The sequence below is a fragment of the Tigriopus californicus genome, chromosome 2, assembly GCF_007210705.1.
Source record: "Tigriopus californicus strain San Diego chromosome 2, Tcal_SD_v2.1, whole genome shotgun sequence".
Classification (NCBI taxonomy): Eukaryota; Metazoa; Arthropoda; class Copepoda; order Harpacticoida; family Harpacticidae; genus Tigriopus; species Tigriopus californicus.
In genome coordinates this window covers 3,182,963-3,207,698 of record NC_081441.1, presented here as the reverse complement: position 1 = coordinate 3,207,698, position 24,736 = coordinate 3,182,963, and the positions used below count along the sequence as shown (strand labels likewise).

Here is a 24,736-nt window from a genome sequence, read left to right as displayed (position 1 = left end):
AATACTTTTGACAATAAGTCTTTCTTTGCCAACGTCCAGCTCATGCCCGGCTATAGAAACTCTTCCAGATCTGGTCTTCACGGTTTTTCCGTGCGTCGACATAAAATTCATCCCAAGCACGGGGCTCAACACCTTGCCGACATAAAATGTATGTTCCACCTCCCAATCGTTGAGGCAAACAACGCAGTTCAAATTCCACATACCTCTAGAGGACTATCCAATGCCGTTCGAAACTGAGCTTGAGAGGTATGCTCTGCCATGAATAAGGAGTCTGACAAAATGCTAACAGAAGCCCCAGTTTCTATCAACGCCCTGATTTTCACGCCGTTGACCGTGAGCTGCGCCATCGGCCGCACTCCGATAGCTTGGACTGCATACTTCCTTCCTTTATCACAGGATCGCGCACAATCTCTTGCAATATGACCTTCCCTCTTGAATCGTTGACAAACTCGTCCCTCTACTGAGTCTTTTGACCATTTCTTAAGACGTTTCCTTATTCTGTTCTGTAATAACCGTCTTGTTCGATCTCAGCGTTTGTACCACGCCCTCAGCTAAGAGAGCCGCTTGCACCGCACCATCCCACTTTTCACAGGGACCATTCTGGACGGCCGATTTCAATTGGTTAGCAAGCCCGTGAACAAAACGATCTCGCGCCAACTGATCGCGATTTGCGCGGGCGAATCGAGGATAACACTCTTGAACCAGTTTGCGACAAGTGTTTCAACATGTTTCAAGTGCAACTTGTTCTTTGATCTGATGCTCATAATCACTTGAACGCCATACCTCGAGAATGGTCTTTTTTCTTGTAGAAGCAGCTTTTGGATCAGGAGAACGAAAATGTCCAGGCTTTGCAAAACTAACCAATTCAAGTCCTGCTTTGGAAGACATATCTCAATGGTTTGCTGCCCAATAATGAAAATCTTTGTGCTCTCGAGTTATGTGTTGTGGTGCACACGGTGGGCTTGTGTATGAAATTTGCCGCCATTTTGATGTAAAGTCGTCAAAAGCCTAGTGTTTTGAAGCAATTGTTGAAATTTGCCACGCAGGCACAGGTTGCCACCCACAGTTAGTGCCTTTATAGGAAAAATGAAATTCTTTTGTGCTCGTTAACAACCCAAGTCTGATGTAGGACCCATTTGCGTGTAACAATTACCATACAAAGGCATAAAGGTGTCCTAGTATCCCATTCAGCGTAAAAGATAAAAATGATTTTGTCAGACCCATTTCGTTGTAAACCAGCCCGCATAGCTCAGGGGCAGAGCACTAGTCTTGTAAACTAGAGGCCGTGAGTTCGATTCTCACTGTGGGCAGTTGTTTTGCTTGTGGGCACCAAGACGGACACGCGCCAAGGGGGAAAAGCGCAGTGGCATCAAATCTGGTCAAGCTTCCGCCCATGACCACGAACCATTTGGTTTATGGGGGAACCTAAGGATCACAAAACTACTTTGAAGACACCAGTTTTAACAACATCTCTTTCAAATTCTTTGTCCCTTCATCAGGTCCCTGAACTAAATATCAGAACGATGAAGAAAGAAACATATAATTTTAAATAATTATGTAAAACACTGCATTTGGAAATAGGCCTGCATAGCTCAGGGGCAGAGCACTAGTCTTGTAAACTAGGGGTCGTGAGTTTGATTCTCACTGTGGGCTGCACTTTTGTTAGTACAGGATGGTTTAAAGACGCGCTTTAATGCTAGTCAACTTCTGGAAACATGAATTTACAATGGAAGAGTCAGTTTTGCAGGCCTAGCCCTCTTTGATTTGATTTGATTTGGAATGAAAGCACTCTTTGAGCACAAAATCATACGCAATTTTGAAAGCAAAGTCATTATTCCTATAGCTCCAACTATGGGGAGTTCTGCGTTCAATCTGTGTCCTGCTGTCCAACATCTTTGCGGGATTCAGATGCTCCATTCGATCTGGTGAGGATCTATCCCCCTGTTATTTCACTTCCTTTGACCTTCCGCAGGGGGATCCACTATCGCCAATTCTTTTTTATCTTTATGTGTCCAACCTGCCCAAAGCTCTTACACACCAAGGCCCCTACATCAACCATTTTCCAGTTCAATATCTACAATTTGCAAACGACCTGGTTCTCTTGGCTGATTCAGCCATGGAATTGCAAAATGCCATCAATGCACTCCATGGTTATTGCCAAGAGAATAGCCTTCAAGTCAAGAACATCAAGAACAAGGCCATGGTTTTCCATAAAGGTCGTCTGCCTCCCACCTCCTTCCACATCAATAATTGTGCGATTGAATTCGTCAATCATTTTAACTATGTCGGTCTTACCTTCTCCACCCAACTCTCATTCACCAATCACCTCAAATCCACAATAACTAAGGCCAGGGCCAGGATCGGATACATATGCAATAGACTTCCCATGAAGAATCTTCCCCTCCCAAAAGTCCTTGAACTCTTCTGGATTTACGTCACCCCATTTTTTCTCTACGGCCTACACCTTTGGCTTCCCACCTCCGCTCAATCCGCCCTCAAATCCGCCAATGCCACCTCCACCAAATTCCTCAAGCAATACTTCTGCGTGCCCAAATATGCCAACAATGCATGGACACATTTTCTATGTGAAACCGACCCCGTCACCATCGGGTTGCCAAGGTTAGTGCCCAACAGTGTTGGGAACCTGACCTTTCCGGAGTTGATGTCTGGACATATGTTGTCCTTCCCGGTCAAGGACTTGCTAACACCTTATTGTCCTTGGCCCGACATCCCTTCGGAGTATTGACGGTCACCTACCTTTGTCTGTCTCCCAGCCAAATGCCATCAGCGACGGGAGTTGACAAAGGATCTGTTCAATCTGGCGCATCCAATCTACTGCAATAACCAAGATTTTCATCACTTACCTCTACCTACCTGTCTTTGTACTATCTGCAGCTCACCTTGTTACATTAGGTTTCGTGCAGATTCTGAACTGCAGGACACATACGTCCGATATTCCGGACGGGGTTGGAAAATTCATCAATGAATTAGTGATTTCAGATGATACGGCGTGTCCCTCTGATGAAAGTGAAAATCCAGCAAAGATGACATCTGCTTTGGCTAATTAGATTTTCGAAAGACTGAGAGACATCCTGTTCAATCGGCATCGATCCAGAAATGTCCTTAAATTCTCCGCATGTTCTTGAGGGCTCTTGGAGAAAATTGCAATATCGTCCACTATTTTTTCTGACAAAGGTCAAGCCACTCAATGCCTCTGACATACGGCTATTGTAATGCTCGGAGATTGAATTTACACCATACGGTGCTCGCAGGAATTGGAATTGGCCAAGCAGCGTGATAAACGTTGTCAAATCTTGGCTCTCAGGATCCAGCTCACATTGATGATAACCCTTCAAAGCATCAAATATTGAAAAGATTCGGGACGATTCTGGAATATCCATGACGGCCTCAATGGGCGTGTTGCTCCAGATTAATTCGCGTTTCACCCACACGTTCAGCTTGGTGAAATCAACACAGACTCGTATCTTGTCAGTTCCTCTCTTTGGGACAACGACAATGGGGTGACACCAATCAGTTGGTTTGCTCTGTGGTGCAATCAACCCGTCCGACAGGTAGGTATCCAATTCAGCTTTAAGCTTGGAGAGCATTGGAAGGGCAACAGTTCTGGGATGGACGACTGCAAAAGGTATTGCACCAAGCTTAACGTGTATTTTGTACATCTCTCCAACCATCGGCTTGACGATTCCATCAAACACGTCGTGATAGCCGTCCAAATTGGTCCAAAAGTACCAACGGTCTTGGGTGACACTTGCTCAGATTTCAACATGGGCGAGACCAATTTAGTTGGGGCCAATTTGGGCCCAACTTTCTACTCCTTTTCAGAGTTTCCTTGATCTGTTGTAATCATAGTTGCCTTTGAACTCTCCAAATCTGCGTATGCTGTCATTCTCATGATTGAAGGTTGCGAGGTGGGCTTTAGGGAGGGGGAAATAGGGAGACAACAATCCCAACTCTTTCGTGGTGAACCAAGATAATATGAAGTTCTTGACTTCCCTGAAGATGTATACCATCACCTTCACCTTAACACCATGGTGGACCCGAATTTGAACAGGTAAACACCCAAATGCATGGATTGTCTCTCCATTGAAGACTTCGGCCCTCAAATCAGCGTCTATTAAGTTGTGATCACTCTCTCCAAAAGCCGCCAGTAGATCCAAACCAGCTCCTGAAAACGCTGCTCCTGTATCGGGGAGTCCCCGAACTTGCGCACGCCCATTAGGACTGGTGATGGATACAGATGTTGTTTGGCATGGCTTAGAATGTGTGGTTTCGCTTCTGGAAGCGCGGCTAGGTTGCATTGAAGAAATCCTTGACATGTTGGAGCTAAATGGTTTCAATCCGCGACACATATAATGATCCAAAATGCCCTCATGCCTCCACACTTTGCGCATTCTTGTCCATCTGCCGGACATTTCCATCCTTCAGGGTGCTTCTGATATCCACATTTTTGGCAATTGGGGCCTGAGGTTGACTTCTTTCGAAATGCGGGCTTCTTAGGGGTAGTTTTGTTGTGAGTGTGGTTGACGTGGGAGGATTCTTGAATTAGCTCCTTGCATTTAGTGGATTCTTCATGACTTCGTGCGATGGAAATAGCCTTTTTAAGAGTGAGCTTATTTTCTCGGAGCATTTCCTTTACAGCCTCTTGATTGGCAATGCCTTTAGCAACTTGGTCGCAGAGAACTGTCTCGGCACAGGTGTCGCAAAAATTGCAACTTTTCATGATCTCCCTCAATTCCATGACAAAAACGTCAATGTCTTCGTTAGGTCGCTGAGTTCTTCTGCGCAATTTTCGTCTCTCAATAACTTGACAGACTGAACCCCGTCATTTCGTTCACTGAAAGTAAGGTCCAATTTCTTGACGAGGCCTTTGGTTGAACTCAAGAAGCCAGACAGCATGATGTCCACTTTCATCTGAGTTGATGCCGATTCTAAGACAGTAACCCTCAAGAATCTCAACCAGTCCTCTTCCCCTATTTCGTACTCAAAAATGGTAGATGTCTCAACATCGAAAAACGGGATTCCCTTTGGCAAGGAGTAAGAACTGGCTGCCCTTGGGTTTGCCATGGTCGCCTCTTGTGGTTCTGTATGATGCTGATCGTGGTCTTCTTTCTTCTCTTTCGTTGGTTTTCAATCTTGGTTGTTGGGTCAAGCTGAAGGCTCGTAGAGGTCTCTAAGATAGGATAAAAGTGGACGTCTATCTAAAAGAAAAATCGATAAATTCAGAGCAGAAGGCAAAGCACTGGTCTAAAATCAACCCACGAATCCATGGATCATCACTTTCCTGATCTTTTTTTTCTCGATCCTCATTCTTTCCCTTGTTCTCCTCCTCTGCTCACCATCGTCCCATCTCTCCCTTCCCGATTTCGCAGGGAATTGAATGATGACGTGGTGACAAACCTGGTATTTCTCGCTGATCCAAGGGATTCAACTTGTTCAAACATTCACACATGAAGAGGAGGACTTCCTTCAAATATCATCATGCCCCACAGTTAGATGCCAACTGTGCCATGTTACATTAGGTTTCGTGCAGATTCTGAACCGCAGGACACCTTAAATATTGAAAAGCAGATACGCCCAAGTTTCCTAAACGGGCTTTCCCGAACGCAAGAGAGGGAACATCATCGTTGAAGGTCTTAAAAAACTGCCTCGTTTATTTTCTTTATGTAAGTATGAAGTGGAGTCAGAGACATAGCTTAGAGCAGAATGACTGACGAGAACACGAGCATGACCATCCAACACAACGAGGCCTTGAGGGACTGATGGAACCGCTCGACTAACCCGTTTGCCTGAGGATGGTAAGACGTGGTTCTTGAAGACCGGAACCCTAGAAAACGTCCCAAATTTCGCTATAGCGCCGATTCGAATTGGCGTCCACGATCTGAAGTGATCACATCCGGGACCCCAAATCGGCTAATCCATCCATGCAAAAGCGCCCCCGCACAGCCCTCACTTGTCATACCTTTCACAGGCATCACTTCTGGCCAATGAGTCCATCTATCCACCATTGTGAATAGATATCGAAATCCGTTTGATGATGGCATGGGTCCAACAATATCGACATGAAGATGACCAAAACAACCCGAGGGGTCATCAAACGCTTTCACTGGATGGCGCGTATGACGGGTGACTTTTGATCGCTGACCGCATGACTTTTAACATAACCACGAATGTCTCTTTTCATGTCATGCCAAACAAATTCTGACTGAATAGCCCGAGTTGTTGGAGCAATACCCCCATGGCTCAATCCATGAAAGATGTCCATGATGTGAACCACCCAAGATTGAGGAACGACAGGACGATGATAACCAGTAGAAATATTGCATATGACTGAAACATCATCCCGCTCCATCAATTCACCCAAGATCGCGGTTAATTCCCTCGTGTCCACACCCCAAAAAAAGGCTGATTTTTCAACTCCTTCGTTATGGGTTGACATGGAGTCTTGGATTTCTATGCTGCCTAAACGGATCACGTCCGAGGTTCTGACAACAGTGGATTCCAAGTTAAAGTCCGTATATTCTCAGGTCTTTGAATCCGACTCACTTCGTCCTATGGTGGGCCCGATCGTTGGGGACCCAATGGTGATCCATCTAAAAGATGACGCCAGGCCATTCTCAATCCACGTGGCTCGACCAGTCCCATTTGCTCAATCCGATAACTTGAGGACAATTTTGGATGATTTGGTGAATCAGGAAATCATATGTCCTGTCGGAGATGTTCCAAGCATGTGGTGTCATCCCATCGTTTTAGTCCCAAAGAACGATGGTGGTGTGAGATTTTGCGTGGATTTGACTCGCCTCAATTCTCAAGTGAAGAGGAGCATCCACCCAACGAAGACCCCAGCCCAGGCTATCTCTGGATTTAAGCCAAACCAGAGATTCTTCGCCAAATTAGACCTTGTTAAAGGCTATTGGCAAATGCCGTTGGCCAAAGAGTCCCAGCCATTGACGACTTTCCTCACCCCATTTGGGAAATTCATGTTCTTACGTTCTCCCATGGGCTTTGTCTCTACTGGAGACTCATTTTCGTATCGAGGAGATGTAGCAATGGCAGGCCTTGACGTCCATAAGGTCGTGGATGATATGGCCTGTGGATCCGAGACCCTAGCCGATTTGATACGCCGTGTTTGCCAAATATTGGAGCGTTGTCACACTTATGGGTTAACTGTACACTCCAAGAACAGTATTTTGGCCGCTTCATCCATTGATTTTGTGGGATACCGGATATCTTCTGGAATGATTCAGGCCGATCCCACAAAGATTAATGCAATTCAGGATTTTCCTGTTCCTTCCACGTTGACGGATTTGCGATCTTTTCTCGGTTTGGCCAATCAGTTGGGAAAATTCTTACCCAACTTGGCGACGATAACGTCGCCCCTCCGGGGCTTATTAAAGTCAAAGAGCCATTTTCTCTGGCTCCCGGATCACAATATCGCGTTTGATGAGACAAAAAAGGCGTTGTTGTCTCCATCTGTTCTAGGAATGTTTGATCCCTCGTTGGAGATTGCCCTTTTAACAGATGCATCGCGACATGGACTTGGGTTCGCCCTGGTCCAGTTAAAAGATGAAATCCCAACTTTAATTCAATGTGGTTCTCGCTATCTCAAGGACTGTGAGACGCGATATGCGATGGTTGAGCTGGAGTCCTTGGCCATTTATTGGTCGATTCGCAAGTGCCATTTATATTTGGCCAGTGTCAACTTCAAGGTGGTGACTGACCATAAACCTCTGGTGACTATCTTCAATCGACAGGCTCTACCTTCACCATATATGCTCAATCGCCCTCAAATCCGCCAATGCCACCTACACCAAATTCCTCAAGCAATACCTCTGCGTGCCCAAATATGCCAACAATGCATGGACACATTTTTCTATGTGAAACCGAGCCCCTCACCAGGGTTGCCAAGGTTAGTAGTGCCCACAGTGTTGGAACCTGACCTTTCCGGAGGTGATGTCTGGACACAAGTTGTCCTTCCCGGTCAAGGACTTGCTCAACACCTTATTGTCCTTGGCCCGACATCCCTTCGGAGTATTGACGGTCACGTACCTTTGTCTGTCTCCCGCGCAAATGCCATCAGCGACGGGAGTTGACAAAGGATCTGTTCAATCTGCGCATCCAATCTACTGCAATAACCAAGATTTTCATCACTTACCTCTACCTACTTGTCTTTGTTCTATCTGCAGCTCACCTCTTCCTTTTTTCATGTGCACTGAACCAATTCTAGTCATCTCTGCTGTGATATCACTAGTCGATTGTTATCATTTCAACCATTTTAGTTTCTTCTTTCATTTTCTTTATCCATATTTGGGTAATTGTTTACATACACAATTCTATTATTTGACAAGTGACATGACCGAGAGTCGCAATAACAGATTGATTTATTTATTTGGAACCTGGTCTTGTCGCTTTATGTTCATAAGTTGTTGTCAAAGAATGTGGACAACAAAGGGATTTTTGGCAAATCAGGATAAGTTGATCTGACCACTTTCAAAGATCAGGGAATAAAAGCTGCAGGTCTGCACTTTCCAGACACTAACAGAGTAGTTTTGAAGGTGTCCACACAAGTGTTTCACATTGTTTCAAGTGCAACTCAACTTGTTCTATGATCTGATACTCATAATCATTTGAACGCCATACCTCAAGATTGGTCTTTTTTCTTGTAGAAGCAGCTTTGGATCAGGAGAGCGAAAATGTCCAGGCTTTGCAAAACTAACCAATTCAAGTCCTGCTTTGGAAGACATATCTCAATGGTTTGCTCCCCAATAATGAAAATCTTTGTGCTCTCGAGTTATGTGTTGTGGTGCACACGGTGGGCTTGTGTATGAAATTTGCCGCCATTTTGATGTAAAGTCGTCAAAAGCCTAGTGTTTTGAAGCAATCATTGAAAATTTGCCACGCAGGCACAGGTTGCCACCCACAGTTAGTGCCATATTAGGAAAAATGAAATTCGTTTGTGCTCGTTAACAACCCAAGTCTGATGTAGGACCCATTTGCGTGTAACATTATTCATACAAAGGCATAAAGGTGTCTTAGAATCCCATTCAGCGTAAAGATATAAATAATTTTGTCAGACCCATTTCGTTGTAAACCAGCCCGCATTCAGGGGCAGAGCACTAGTCTCTTAAACTAGGGGCTGTGAGTTCGATTCTCACTGTGGGCAGTTGTTTTGCTCGTGGGCACCAAGACGGACACGCGCCAAGGGGAAAAGCGCCAGTGGCATCAAATCTGGTCAAGCTTCCGTCCATGACACAAACCATTTGGTTTATGGGGGAACCTAAGGATCACAAAACTACTTTGAAGACACCAGGTTTAACAACATCTCTTTTAAATTCTTTGTCCCTTCATCAGGCCTGTGCTAAATATCAGAACGATGAAGAAAGAAACACTATAATTTTAAATCATTATGTAAAACTTTGCATATGGAAATAGCCTGCATAGCTCAGGGGCAGAGCACTAGTCTTGTAAACTAGGGGTCGTGAGTTCAATTCTCACTGTGGGCTGCACTTTTGTTAGTACAGGATGGTTTAAAGACGCGCTTTAATGCTAGTCAACTTCTGGAAACATGAATTTACAATGGAAGAGTTAGTTTTGCAGGCCTAGCCCTCTTTGATTTGATTTGATTCGGAATGAAAGCATTCTTTGAGCACAAAATCATACGCGTTTAAACTCCTAACAACCAAGGCCCTACATCAACCGTTTCCAGTTCAATATCTACAATATGCAGACGACCTGGTTCTCTTGGCTGATTCAGCCATGGAATTGCAAAATGCCATCAATGCACTCCATGGTTATTGCCAAGAGAATGGCCTTCAAGTCAAGAACATCAAGACCAAGGCCATGGTTTTCCAAAAGGTCGTCTGCCTCCCACTCTTCCATCATAAGAGTCCGATTGAAATCGTCAATCGTTTTAACTATGTCGTGTTTCACCTTCTCTCTCATCACCATCACACTCCCAGGATACGATACATATGCTGCTATCACCATGAGATCATATCATCCATAAGAGTCACCTCTTAATACGAATCACCCAATCATTATACCTCCCTTTGCATTACAACCCCTACTGATCAAATCCGCCTCTACGCCAATGCCACCTACACCAATCCTCCAACTGCGATGCCCAAATATCAACAATGCATGGACATTTTCTATGTGAACCGAGCCCCTCACCACTCGGGTTGCCAAGGTTAGTAGTGCCCAACAGTGTTGGGAACCTGACCTTTCCGGAGGTGATGTCTGGACACAAGTTGTCCTTCCCGGTCAAGGACTTGCTAACACCTTATCCTTGCCCGACATCCCTTCGGAGTATTGACGGTCACGTACCTTTGTCTGTCTCCCGCGAAATGCCATCAGCGACGGGAGTTGACAAAGGATCTGTTCAATCTGGCGCATCCAATCTACTGCAATAACCAAGATTTTTCATCACTTACCTCTACCTACTTGTCTTTGTTCTATCTGCAGCTCACCTCTTCCCTTTTTTCATGTGCACTGAACCAATTCTAGTCATCTCTGCTGTGATATCACTAGTCGAATGTTTTATCATTTCAACCATTTTAGTTTTTCTTTCATTTCTTTATCCATATTTGGGTAAGTTGTTTACATACACAATTCTATTATTTGACAAGTTGACATGACCGAGAGTCGCACTAACAGATTGATTTATTTATTTGGAACCTGGTCTTGTCGCTTTATGTTCATAAGTTGTTGTCAAAGAATGTGGACAACAAAGGGATTTTTGGCAAATCAGGATAAGTTGATCTGACCACTTTCAAAGATCAGGGAATAAAAAGCTGCAGGTCTGCACTTTCCAGACACTAACAGAGGTAGTTTTGAAGGTGTCCACACAAGTGTTTCACATTGTTTCAAGTGCAATCACTTGTTCTATGATCTGATACTCATAATCACTTGAACGCCATACCTCAAGATTGGTCTTTTTTTTGCAGAAGCAGCTTCTGGATCAGGAGAGCGAAAATGTCCAGGCTTTGCAAAACTAACCAATTCAAGTCCTGCTTTGGAAGACATATCTCAATGGTTTGCTCCCCAATAATGAAAATCTTTGTGCTCTCGAGTTATGTGTTGTGGTGCACACGGTGGGGTTGTGTATGAAATTTGCCGCCATTTTGATGTAAAGTCGTCAAAAGCCTAGTGTTTGAAGCAATCATTTGAAATTTGCCACGCAGGCACAGGTTGCCACCCACAGTTAGTGCCATTATAGGAAAAATGAAATTCGTTTGTGCTCGTTAACAACCCAAGTCTGATGTAGGACCCATTTGCGTGTAACAATTACCATACAAAGGCATAAAGGTGTCCTAGTATCCCATTCAGCGTAAAAGATATTAAATATTTGTCAGACCCATTTTGTTGTTAAACCAGCCCGCATAGCTCAGGGGCAGAGCACTAGTCTCTTTAAACTAGGGGCTGTGAGTTCGATTCTCACTGTGGGCTGCACTTTTGTTAGTACAGGATGGTTTAAAGACGCGCTTTAATGCTAGTCAACTTCTGGAAACATGAATTTACAATGGAAGAGTCAGTTTTGCAGGCCTAGCCCTCTTTGATTTGATTTGATTTGGAATGAAAGCACTCCTTGAGCACAAAATCATACGCGTTTAAACTCCTACAAACCAAGGCCCCTACATCAACCGTTTTCCAGTTCAATATCTACAATATGCAGACGACCTGGTTCTCTTTGGCTGATTCAGCCATGGAATTGCAAAATGCCATCAATGCACTCCATGGTTATTGCCAAGAGAATGGCCTTCAAGTCAAGAACATCAAGACCAAGGTTTATTTGGAACCCTGTCTTGTCGCTTTATGTTCATAAGTTGTTGTCAAAGAATGTGGACAACAAAGGGATTTTTGGCAAATCAGGATAAGTTGATCTGACCACTTTCAAAGATCAGGGAATAAAAGCTGCAGGTCTGCACTTTCCAGACACTAACAGAGTAGCTTTGAAGGTGTCCACACAAGTGTTTCACATTGTTTCAAGTGCAACTTGTTCTATGATCTGATAGTCATCTCTGCTGTGATATCACTAGTCGAATGTTTTTTACCTGTCTTTGTACTTCCTCCAAGCCAGCATGGATGCCGAGCGCATTTTAGCACGGTTACCCAACTGATTGAACCTTTAGAGCAGGTTATTGAGGGACTTGAGAGCCATGAATCAGCTGATGTAGTTCATCTCGGTTATGCCAAGGCTTTTGACAAGTTAAATCATGGCCTTTTAGTTAAAAGGCTCCATGGATTGGATTGATCGCACGCTTCAGTGCAGAGATAGTATCACGATCCTAACTCTGTACAAGTTGATTGTTCAGCCGCATCTTGAATATGCCTCTCCCATTTGGGCTCCAATTTAGTCAGGTTTGCAAAAGCTCGAGCAGGTCCAAAGATGTTTTACTAGGAACATTGAAGATATGAGAGAGCTCTCGTATTGGGAGAGGCTAAAAAAGTTGGGACTGTACAATATTCAGAGAAGGTACGAAAGGTATCTGATATTGTACCTTTTCAAAAGCATTCATGAGCTATGTCCCAGCCCAGGATTTAGGGTCAATTGTAGTGACCGTAGAGGCTTAAGTGTGCGTTTTGAGAGCACCTTCAAGCCCTCGAGAATCCAGGCTAGTTAAAACAATGAGTCAAACCCTCTTCTTTCTCGGGCTCCTTCATTGTTCAATTTGCTGCCTTCAAATATTCGTAGGGCGTATGTAGGCGTTGACAAAGTAGCAGGATTTAAGTCAGACTTGGGCAAGTTTTTTACTAAAATTCCCCATCAACCTTACATTCAAGGGTTAGCCCGATCAGCCAACTCTAATTCGTTGTTCGATCAGATAATATAGATGCATAAATAAAAGTTAATAAAAATCAATATATTCCTCGTCTTGAACTGTGTTCCTTATATCACAGACGATGAGATGGCAGCTGGCAAGCCGCATTGAAATGACAGCGTACAAGCGCCTCTTCTGAACTGGGGAATTTATCCACTAAGACTGAAAGTTGTCAACAAACATTTTGTATGACTTTCAAGTTTCGAGGAATCTTTTAAGGGCTTGTGACAATGGGGCACAAAATACCTCTTTAGCATTGATTTCAAACGCCACTATTATTACAGGCTAATAATTTGTTTCAAGTTTAACTTCAGCCAAGTAACATTTGCACATTCATATAGTCAATTTGGATGGATCAGACAAATTAAAAGGGCAATCCAGCAAGCTAACTAATTAATTAATAAAGAAAGGAAGTTGAAGTTCAATTACTTAAAGGATACCAAAGTGTTCCCACTTAAAGTGTATAGGATTTCATTAGAATTCTAAGTCTAATTTACATAATTGATCAAATTATTTATACTTTGAGTAGCCAATATTTCTTTGCATTTTTTTGGCTGTGAAGTTTGCCTATCTATAGGACTGTAGTTTTTATCCTGCTGTTATTTCATGTACAACTCAAAAGCGCTTTTACTGCTTCTCTCATTCTTAGCTATGTCGATACTTAGCAAGGTTTTTACCAAGCCAATGGACATGTATGAAAGGAAAACCATTCATTTTCAAAAGGCATATGCAAAAAGCAGGGGTGGGAGAAGTACATGGATGAGTGTATTAAACACCTGGGCCTATTGGTCTTGAATGTGTCGCTTTTTACAAATCCTTGCAAAACTAATGTTATATGCTAGTGTTACAGAGCCTACTTAGCAATCCAAATGTTTTTAAACATAAAGCTTCACATCTGCATGGAGGTAATAAAAAACTCAATTTCTTTCATAAAATCAACCTTAATGTTGATTTATTTTGTCAGTAAATGCTCCAAATTGTTATTTTCATGTTATGGGGACAATGTTTGTTACAAAGTCAGATGGCAGCTCTCTCTCGCCCGGCCTGCCATCTGAATGATTGGTGTCCCAATTGAGGGATATTCCCGCTTCGTCATCACAGCCAACATTAATTATTACCTCACCCTCAGGAATGACCGCAGGTTCGCCCATTTAAGTTGTTAAAGCCGCAACTTATGCTGTAATTAAATACTGCAAAGAAGCTCGGCTTCCCTGGGACCGAACCAGGAATCGCTAATTGGAAAGTGGTTGCTCTACCAATACGGTACCCCAGCAAGCCTTATGAGGACAAATGCAAGAGCATAAGATCTAACAAAACCACTAAAGCTTGTGCTCTATTTGGCAAATCCCTGTCATTTTTTAAATGCAAGTAATACAATTTAACATTGAATCATACTATAAAGTTTTCATTGTTTGGTCAGCTCCTAGTATATAAACAGTCATTATTTCTCAAGTTGAAAAAGACTGAAATTGTTAAATTAGATTGTAAACTTACCAAAATTGTCATTGCACAATTTTGGGTTGTTTTAGATAATATTGTGGTATGTTTAATACTTAAATCATTCTATGATAAGCTATGATAATAATATAAGGCAAGGACATCTTGAATTCAATCATTGTTGCATTAGGCACAAACCTCTAGAGATATGGACTGCAAACAGAAGCCAAAACTTTGTATCTCCTAAACACTTCACTTTATGCCAAAGAAGCATTTCCTATGGTCTCAAGATTTTGTTGAATAAATGAACTTGGTCAAATTTGTGCCCAAACTTACGGTTACGGAGCTCAAGACAGATTTGCGTAGTAAACACTACAGAAAATTCAAATTTTTGGCCTGCTCTTGGCCAGCTACATGAGCTGCTGACAACATAACTTTGAAATTATCCACTTTACAAGTAAATGATATAAAAATGACCTCCCTTTCATTGAAGAAATCTAAGGTTATTACTATAATTCGAAAAGTGGCTCATAGTTGCCATGACCAAGAGCAGGCCAATCTGGTGGGAAGTTTGTTTGAAGTCCAGATTTCCAAAAGTCCGTGCATTAGGCAATGAATGGCTTTAAGGGCAGATTGATGTTTCAAAAATGAGCCCAAAATTCAAACTGTGAACCATGCATCTTGATGAGTAAAATTTTGACAGTTCAATCAAAAGCAATGCCCAATCAATCATTCTTTTTTTGCATAAATGACTTGAAACTTTAATTTGATTCCTCAAAATTGTTTTTACGCCCTTGAGTATGACTTGCCTCCCAAAATTTGATGGTGACATTGGACACTTATCTTAGAAAGCGATACTAGTAACCATTGGATGAGGTTGCGTAGCAACAGGTGCGGACAAATAGTCTGCTACCAACGACAGTTCACCTGTCGATTTCCGTTTCCAACTCATTGCGAAACTGAGTTTCCAAGCCAACCGGTTGTGCATTACTCATCTCTCACCATGAACAATCCCAAAATCCGCCTCCAAAGTGCCCAATCAAACGCCTCCAAGCTCATCGATTTATTTAACAATGGAGGACCTCGGTCTGAGGTTGGATCAAGACCAAATATCTCTTGTGGAGAACATTCCTCGCAACATCGCAGGCGTCGAAAAGTCTATCAACATCAACCCCCGCAAGTTCCAGTCATCGAAGTCCCACGAGGTGGTGCGAGCGACAATTCCGAATTGCAAACCCAAGTTTCAGACTTTCTTCAAACGCAGCCAGTCCCGAAGACATGCGGCAAATCGCAGCCATTTATAGCATCAGCCAAAGCGACTCCACGAACCTATCGCTTCACGTACCACCCACGTGGACTCTGGAGACGCTCCCAGTCCCCAACTCGCGGGCGTCACGTTCCGATCTTCTTCAGACTCAGAGGGCGATCCAAAACAACGTAAGAGAACTGCGAGCCGCGGTTCGGGCCCAAGCAAAACCAAGCGTCGAGTCGATCCAAATTCCGCGGAAAAGCAAAGCGCGGAAGAGATCAGACGGGGTCAATCCAAAATGTCCGGCCCGGGAAATTCAAAAGCGTTCGGACTTTTTCAGTTCATCTTCTGAAGAGGAGGAGACGCTAAACAGGGCGAAAGATGAAAGTTGGCCCACCCGCTAGCAAAACTCATCGGTCAAAATGGCTGTTCCAGTCAGATTATCCTCGGAAGCGCGAGAGGATCGAGGTTAGTTACATCAAAAATTTATTTAACTACGTCGTTTTATAAATCACAGTGCAGTGGAAGGGCTCCAGTCTACTCAGAATTATTAACAATTCTTAGAGGCCGTGTGACTCTACCTTTTCAAGCAGAGATGTCTGGCGCCCTGATTACCGGAAAAGCCAGTTACTGGAAGCTAGCAATTAGCAGTACCCTGTGCTCCAGAGTCAGGGCCAGTATTGCCCCTGAAAAATTGAGAACCCAAGGGTTTTAAATTACCGAACTCGTCTCCAGGGTTATCATTCTCGGTGGAATGGAAACCAGGCGTTAACATGCCATACCTGATGCTTTGTCTCGGTTTCCAGTGTCCAGTTCAAAGATCGATTTTGAATCTACAGACAAGTCACATGCTCCCAATCTTGTGGTTGCCACAGTCAGGTCTGGCTACCCCGATTATATGTTGGACGAGTTGATCCAGATTGCGAGAGAAGATTCGTCTTATGCCGTTTTGAGGCAGGCCATCCTGAATGATTCCGTGCGGAGCGCGAAATCGGATACCTTTCCTTGTTCAAAAAAATCGCTCCCGAACTCTCGGTGGAGGAGATCTCGTCCTGAAAGGGAAACCGAATCGTAATCCCCATCTTTGGCTCATAAAGCAACAAGACCAGGTTCCAAATAAATAAATCAATCTGTTATTGCGACTCTCGGTCATGTCAACTTGTCAAATAATAGAATTGTGTATGTAAACAACTTACCCAAATATGGATAAAGAAATAAAAGAAGAAACTAAAATGGTTGAAATGATAAAACATTCGACTAGTGATATCACAGCAGAGATGACTAGAATTGGTTCAGTGCACATGAAAAAAGGGAAGAGGTGAGCTGCAGATAGAACAAAGACAAGTAGGTAAGGTAAGTGATGAAAATCTTGGTTATTGCAGTAGATTGGATGCGCCAGATTGAACAGATCCTTTGTCAACTCCCGTCGCTGATGGCATTTCGCGGGGAGACAGACAAAGGTACGTGACCGTCAATACTCCGAAGGGATGTCGGGCCAAGGACAATAAGGTGTTAGCAAGTCCTTGACCGGGAAGGACAACTTGTGTCCAGACATCACCTCCGGAAAGGTCAGGTTCCCAACACTGTTGGGCACTACTAACCTTGGCAACCGATGGTGAGGGGCTCGTTTTCACATAGAAAATGTGTCCATGCATTGTTGGCATATTTTGGCACGCAGAGGTATTGCTTGAGGAATTTGGTGTAGGTGGCATTGGCGGATTTGAGGGCGGATTGAGCAGAGGTGGGAAGCCAAAGGTGTAGGCTGTAAAGAAATAATGGGGTGACGTAAATCCAGAAGAGTTCAAGGACTATTGGGAGGGGAAGATTCTCCATGGGAAGCCTATTGCATATGTATCCGATCCTGGCCCTGGCCTTAGTTATTGTGGATTTGAGGTGATTGTGTGAATGAGAGTTGGGTGGAGAAGGTGAAACCGACATAGTTAAAACGATTGACGATTTCAATCGGACTCTATTTGATGTGGAAGGAGGTGGGAGGCAGACGACCTTTATGGAAAACCATGGCCTTGGTTGATGTTCTTGACTTGAAGGCCATTCTCTTGGCAATAACCATGGAGTGCATTGATGGCATTTTGCAATTCCATGGCTGAATCAGCCAAGAGAACCAGGTCGTCTGCATATTGTAGATATTGAACTGGAAAACGGTTGATGTAGGGGCCTTGTTTGTAGGAGTTTAAACGCGTATGATTTTGTGCTCAAAGAATGCTTTCATTCCAAATCAAATCAAATCAAAGAGGGCTAGGCCTGCAAATACTTCTTCCATTGTAAATTCATGTTTCCAGAAGTTGACTAGCATTAAAGCGCGTCTTTAAACCATCCTGTACTAACAAAAGTGCAGCCCACAGTGAGAATTGAACTCACGACCCCTAGTTTACAAGACTAGTGCTCTGCCCCTGAGCTATGCAGGCCTATTTCCATATGCAAAGTTTTACATAATGATTTTAAATATATGTTCTTTTCTTCATCGTTCTGATATTTAGCACAGGGCCCTGATGAAGGACAAAGAATTTAAAAAGAGATGCTGTTAAAACTGGTGTCTTCAAAGTAGTTTTTGTGATCCTTAGGTTCCCCCATAAACCAAATGTTTGTGGTCATGGGGAAGCTTGAACAGATTTGATGCCACTGCGCTTTTCCCCCTTGGCGCGTGTCCGTCTTGGTGCCCACGAGCAAAACAACTGCCCACAGTGAGAATCGAACTCACAGCCCCTAGTTTAAGAGACTAGTGCTCTGCCCCTGAGCTATGCGGGCTGGTTTACAACGAAATGGGTTGACAAAATATTTTATCTTTTACGCTGAATGGGATACTAGGACACCTTTATGCCTTTGTATGGTAATTGTTACACGCAAATGGGTCCTACATCAGACTGGGTTGTTAACGAGCACAAACGAATTTCATTTTTCCTATAATGGCACTAACTGTGGGTGGCAACCTGTGCCTGCGTGGCAAATTTCAATGATTGCTTCAAAAACTAGGCCTTTGACGACTTTACATCAAAATGGCGGCAAATTTCATACACAAGCCCACCGTGTGCACCACAACACTTACTCGAGAGCACAAAGATTTTCATTATTTGGGAGCAAACCATTGAGATATGTCTTCCAAAGCAGGACTTGAATTGGTTAGTTTTGCAAAGCCTGGACATTTTCGCTCTCCTGATCCAAAAGCTGCTTCTACAAAAAAAAGACCAATCTTGAGGTATGGCGTTCAAATGATTATGAGTATCAGATCATAGAACAAGTTGAGTTGCACTTGAAACAATGTGAAACACTTGTGTGGACACCTTCAAAACTACTCTGTTAGTGTCTGGAAAGTGCAGACCTGCAGCTTTTATTCCCTGATCTTTGAAAGTGGTCAGATCAACTTATCCTGATTTGCCAAAAATCCCTTTGTTGTCCACATTCTTTGACAACAACTTATGAACATAAAGCGACAAGACCAGGTTCCAAATAAATAAATCAATCTGTTATTGCGACTCTCGGTCATGTCAACTTGTCAAATAATAGAATGTGTGTATGTAAACAACTTACCCAAATATGGATAAAGAAATGAAAGAAGAAACTAAAATGGTTGAAATGATAAAACATTCGACTAGTGATATCAGAAGCAGAGATGACTAGAATTGGTTCAGTGCACATGAAAAAAGGGAGAGGTGAGCTGCAGATAGAACAAAGACAAGTAGGTAGGTAAGTGATGAAAATCTTGGTTATTGCAGTAGATGGATGCGCCAGATTGAACAGAATCCTTTGTCAACTCCCGTCGCTGATGGCATTTGGCGGGGAGACAGACAAAGGTACGTGACGTCAATACTCCGAAGGGATGTCGGGCCAAGGACAATAAGGTGTTAGCAAGTCCTTGACCGGGAAGGACAACTTGTGTCCAGACATCACCTCCGGAAGGTCAGGTTCCCAACACTGTTGGGCACTACTAACCTTGGCAACCGATGGTGAGGGGCTCGGTTTCACATAGAAAATGTGTCCATGCATTGTTGGCATATTTGGGCACGCAGAGGTATTGCTTGAGGAATTTGGTGTAGGTTGGCATTGGCGGATTTGAGGGCGGATTGAGCAGAGGTGGAAGCCAAAGGTGTAGGCTGTAAAGAAATAATGGGGTGACGTAAATCCAGAAGAGTTCAAGGACTATTGGGAGGGGAAGATTCTCCATGGGAAGCCTATTTAATATGTATCCGATCCTGGCCCTGGCCTTAGTTATTGTGGATTTGAGGTGATTGGTGAATGAGAGTTGGGTGGAGAAGGTGAAACCGACATAGTTAAAACGATTGACGATTTCAATCGGACTCTTATTGATGTGGGAGGAGGTGGGAGGCAGACGACCTTTATGGAAAACCATGGCCTTGGTCTTGATGTTCTTGACTTGAAGGCCATTCTCTTGGCAATAACCATGGAGTGCATTGATGGCATTTTGCAATTCCATGGCTGAATCAGCCAAGAGAACCAGGTCGTCTGCATATTGTAGATATTGAACTGGAAAACGGTTGATGTAGGGGCCTTGGTTTGTAGGAGTTTAAACGCGTATGATTTTGTGCTCAAAGAATGCTTTCATTCCAAATCAAATCAAATCAAAGAGGGCTAGGCCTGCAAAACTGACTCTTCCATTGTAAATTCATGTTTCCAGAAGTTGACTAGCATTAAAGCGCGTCTTTAAACCATCCTGTACTAACAAAAGTGCAGCCCACAGTGAGAATCGAACTCACGACCCCTAGTTTACAAGACTAGTGCTCTGCCCCTGAGCTATGCAGGCCTATTCTCTATAGTGACAAGTAATTATACAATATAAAATTATATGTTTCTTCTTTCATCGTTCTGATATTTAGCACAGGGCCCTGATGAAGGGACAAAGAATTAAAAGAGATGTTGTTTTAAACTGGTGTCTTCAAAGTAGTTTTGTGATCCTTAGGTTCCCCCATAAACCAAATGGTTTGTGGTCATGGGCGGAAGCTTGACACAGATTTGATGCCACTGCGCTTTTCCCCCTTGGCGCGTGTCCGCTTTGGTGCCCACGAGCAAAACAACTGCCCACAGTGAAATCGAACTCACGACCCCTAGTTTAAGAGACTAGTGCTCTGCCCCTGAGCTATGCGGGCTGGTTTACAACGAAATGGGTTCGACAAAATCATTTTATCTTTTACGCTGAATGGGATACCTAGGACACCTTTATGCCTTTGTATGTAATTGTTACACGCAAATGGGTCCTACATCATAACTTGGGTTGTTAACGAGCACAAAAGAATTTCATTTTTCCTATAATGGCACTAACTGTGGGTGGCAACCTGTGCCTGCGTGGCAAAATTTCAATAATTGCTTCAAAACACTAGGCTTTTGACGACTTTACATCAAAATGGCGGCAAATTTCATACACAAGCCCACCGTGTGCACCACAACACATAACTCGAGAGCACAAAGATTTTCATTATTGGGAGCAAACCATTGAGATATGTCTTCCAAAGCAGGACTTGAATTGGTTAGTTTTGCAAAGCCTGGACATTTTCGCTCCTGATCCAAAAGCTGCTCTACAAGAAAAAAGACCAATCTTGAGGTATGGCGTTCAAGATTATGAGTATCAGATCATAGAACAAGTTGAGTTGCACTTGAAACAATGTGAAACATCTTGTGTGGACACCTTCAAAACTACTCTGTTAGTGTCTGGAAAGTGCAGACCTGCAGCTTTATCTCCTGATCTTTGAAAGTGGTCAGATCAACTTATCCTGATTTGCCAAAAATCCCTTTGTTGTCCACTTCTTTGACAACAACTTATGAACATAAAGCAACAAGACCAGGTCCAAATAAATAAATCAATCTGTTATTGCGACTCTCGGTCATTGCAACTTGTCAAAATAATAGAATTGTATGTAACAAACCTACCCAAATATGGATAAAGAAAAGATAAAGAAGAAACTAAAATGGTTGAAATGATAAAACATTCGACTAGTGATATACACAGCAGAGATGACTAGAATGGTTCAGCATGTGCACATGAAAAAAGGAAGAGGTGAGCTGCAGATAGAACAAAGACAAGTAGGTAGTGGTAAGTGATGAAAATCTTGGTTATCGCAGTAGATTGGATGCGCCAGATTAACAGATCCTTTGTAACTCCCGTCGCTGATGGCATTTTGCAGAGAGACAGACAAAGGTACGTGACCGTCAATACTCGAAGGGATGTCGGGCCAGGACAATAAGGTGTTATGCAAGTCCTTGACCGGGAAGGACAACTTGTCTGTCCAGACATCACCTCCGGAAAGGTCAGGTTCCCACATGTGGGCACTACTAACCTTGGCAACTCGATGGTGAGGGGCTCGGTTTCACATAGAAAATGTGTCCATGCATTGTTGGATATTTGGGCACGCAGAGGTATTGCTTGAGGAATTTGGTGTACGGTGGCATTGGCGGATTTGAGGGCGGATTGAGCAGAGATGGAAGCCAAAGGTGTAGGCTGTAAAGACATATATGGCGGTGACGTAAATCCAGAAGAGTTCAAGACTATTGGGAGGGGAAGATTCTCCATGGGAAGCACTTATATATGTATCCGATCCTGGCCTGGCCTTATTATTGTGGATTTGAGGTGATTGTTGTGAATGAGAGTTGGTGGGAAGGTGAAACCGACATAGTTAAAACGATTTGACGATTCAACGTCGACTCTATTGATGTGGAAGGAGGTGGGAGGCAGACGACCTTTATGGAAACAACCATGGCCTTGTGTTGATGTTCTTGACTGAAGGCCTTCTCTTGGCAATAACCATGGAGTGCAATTGATGGCATTTTGCAATTCCATGGCTGAATCGCCAAGAGAACCAGGTCGTTCCATATTGTAGATTCCCCATCAACCTTACATTCAAGGGTTAGCCCGATCAGCCAACTCTAATTCGTTGTTCGATCAGATAATATAGATGCATAAATAAAAGTTAATAAAAATCAATATATTCCTCGTCTTGAACTGTGTTCCTTATATCACAGACGATGAGATGGCAGCTGGCAAGCCGCATTGAAATGACAGCGTACAAGCCGCCTCTTCTGAACTGGGGAATTTATCCACTAAGACTGAAAGTTGTCAACAAACATTTTGTATGACTTTCAAGTTTCGAGGAATCTTTTAAGGGCTTGTGACAATGGGGGCACAAAATACCTCTTTAGCATTGATTTCAAACGCACTATTATTACAGGCTAATAATTTGTTTCAAGTTTAACTTCAGCCAAGTAACATTTGCACATTCATATAGTCAATTTGGATGGATCAGACAAATTAAAAGGGCAATCCAGCAAGCTAACTAATTAATTAATATAGAAAGGAAGTTGAAGTTCAATTACTTAAAGGATACCAAAGTGTTCCCACTTAAAGTGTATAGGATTTCATTAGAATTCTAAGTCTAATTTACATAATTGATCAAATTATTTATACTTTGAGTAGCCAATATTTCTTTGCATTTTTTTGGCTGTGAAGTTTGCCCTATCTATAGGACTGTAGTTTTTATCCTGCTGTTATTTCATGTACAACTCAAAAGCGCTTTTACTGCTTCTCTCATTCTTAGCTATGTCGATACTTAGCAAGGTTTTTACCAAGCCAATGGACATGTATGAAAGGAAAACCATTCATTTTCAAAAAGGCATATGCAAAAAGCAGGGGTGGGAGAAGTACATGGATGAGTGTATTAAACACCTGGGCCTATTGGTCTTGAATGTGTCGCTTTTTACAAATCCTTGCAAAACTAATGTTATATGCTAGTGTTACAGAGCCTACTTAGCAATCCAAATGTTTTTAAACATAAAGCTTCACATCTGCATGGAGGTAATAAAAAACTCAATTTCTTTCATAAAATCAACCTTAATGTTGATTTATTTTGTCAGTAAATGCTCCAAATTGTTATTTTCATGTTATGGGGACAATGTTTGTTACAAAGTCAGATGGCAGCTCTCTCTCGCCCGGCCTGCCATCTGAATGATTGGTGTCCCAATTGAGGGATATTCCCGCTTCGTCATCACAGCCAACATTAATTATTACCTCACCCTCAGGAATGACCGCAGGTTCGCCCATTTAAGTTGTTAAAGCCGCAACTTATGCTGTAATTAAATACTGCAAAGAAGCTCGGCTTCCCTGGGACCGAACCAGGAATCGCTAATTGGAAAGTGGTTGCTCTACCAATACGGTACCCCAGCAAGCCTTATGAGGACAAATGCAAGAGCATAAGATCTAACAAAACCACTAAAGCTTGTGCTCTATTTGGCAAATCCCTGTCATTTTTTAAATGCAAGTAATACAATTTAACATTGAATCATACTATAAAGTTTTCATTGTTTGGTCAGCTCCTAGTATATAAACAGTCATTATTTCTCAAGTTGAAAAAGACTGAAATTGTTAAATTAGATTGTAAACTTACCAAAATTGTCATTGCACAATTTTTGGGTTGTTTTAGATAATATTGTGGTATGTTTAATACTTAAATCATTCTATGATAAGCTATGATAATAATATAAGGCAAGGACATCTTGAATTCAATCATTGTTGCATTAGGCACAAACCTCTAGAGATATGGACTGCAAACAGAAGCCAAAACTTTGTATCTCCTAAACACTTCACTTTATGCCAAAGAAGCATTTCCTATGGTCTCAAGATTTTGTTGAATAAATGAACTTGGTCAAATTTGTGCCCAAACTTACGGTTACGGAGCTCAAGACAGATTTGCGTAGTAAACACTACAGAAAATTCAAATTTTTGGCCTGCTCTTGGCCAGCTACATGAGCTGCTGACAACATAACTTTGAAATTATCCACTTTACAAGTAAATGATATAAAAATGACCTCCCTTTCATTGAAGAAATCTAAGGTTATTACTATAATTCGAAAAGTGGCTCATAGTTGCCATGACCAAGAGCAGGCCAATCTGGTGGGAAGTTTGTTTGAAGTCCAGATTTCCAAAAGTCCGTGCATTAGGCAATGAATGGCTTTAAGGGCAGATTGATGTTTCAAAAATGAGCCCAAAATTCAAACTGTGAACCATGCATCTTGATGAGTAAAATTTTGACAGTTCAATCAAAAGCAATGCCCAATCAATCATTCTTTTTTTGCATAAATGACTTGAAACGCCTTGGCCGTACAGCAGATCATTCTTTTTTTGCATAAATGACTTGAAACTTTAATTTGATTCCTCAAAATTGTTTTTTACGCCCCTTGAGTATGACTTGCC

The 24,736-nt window shown here is 42.7% G+C and overlaps 7 non-coding genes across 7 annotated transcripts; 3 read left to right on the top strand and 4 right to left on the bottom strand.

Moving 5' to 3' along the window:
- The first annotated feature begins 1,238 nt into the window (after positions 1–1,238).
- Positions 1,239–1,310, top strand: Trnat-ugu (transfer RNA threonine (anticodon UGU)). The gene has a single exon. It is a non-coding gene; the product is annotated as a tRNA-Thr (tRNA).
- Positions 1,311–1,581: 271 nt separating this feature from the next.
- Positions 1,582–1,653, top strand: Trnat-ugu (transfer RNA threonine (anticodon UGU)). Its single transcript has one exon. It is a non-coding gene; the product is annotated as a tRNA-Thr (tRNA).
- A 7,796-nt stretch (positions 1,654–9,449) lies between these two features.
- Positions 9,450–9,521, top strand: Trnat-ugu (transfer RNA threonine (anticodon UGU)). The gene has a single exon. It is a non-coding gene; the product is annotated as a tRNA-Thr (tRNA).
- Positions 9,522–17,879: 8,358 nt separating this feature from the next.
- Positions 17,880–17,951, bottom strand: Trnat-ugu (transfer RNA threonine (anticodon UGU)). Its single transcript has one exon. It is a non-coding gene; the product is annotated as a tRNA-Thr (tRNA).
- A 268-nt stretch (positions 17,952–18,219) lies between these two features.
- On the bottom strand, positions 18,220–18,291 carry Trnak-cuu (transfer RNA lysine (anticodon CUU)). Its single transcript has one exon. It is a non-coding gene; the product is annotated as a tRNA-Lys (tRNA).
- A 1,939-nt stretch (positions 18,292–20,230) lies between these two features.
- Positions 20,231–20,302, bottom strand: Trnat-ugu (transfer RNA threonine (anticodon UGU)). Its single transcript has one exon. It is a non-coding gene; the product is annotated as a tRNA-Thr (tRNA).
- A 272-nt stretch (positions 20,303–20,574) lies between these two features.
- Positions 20,575–20,645, bottom strand: Trnak-cuu (transfer RNA lysine (anticodon CUU)). The gene has a single exon. It is a non-coding gene; the product is annotated as a tRNA-Lys (tRNA).
- Positions 20,646–24,736: the final 4,091 nt, after the last annotated feature.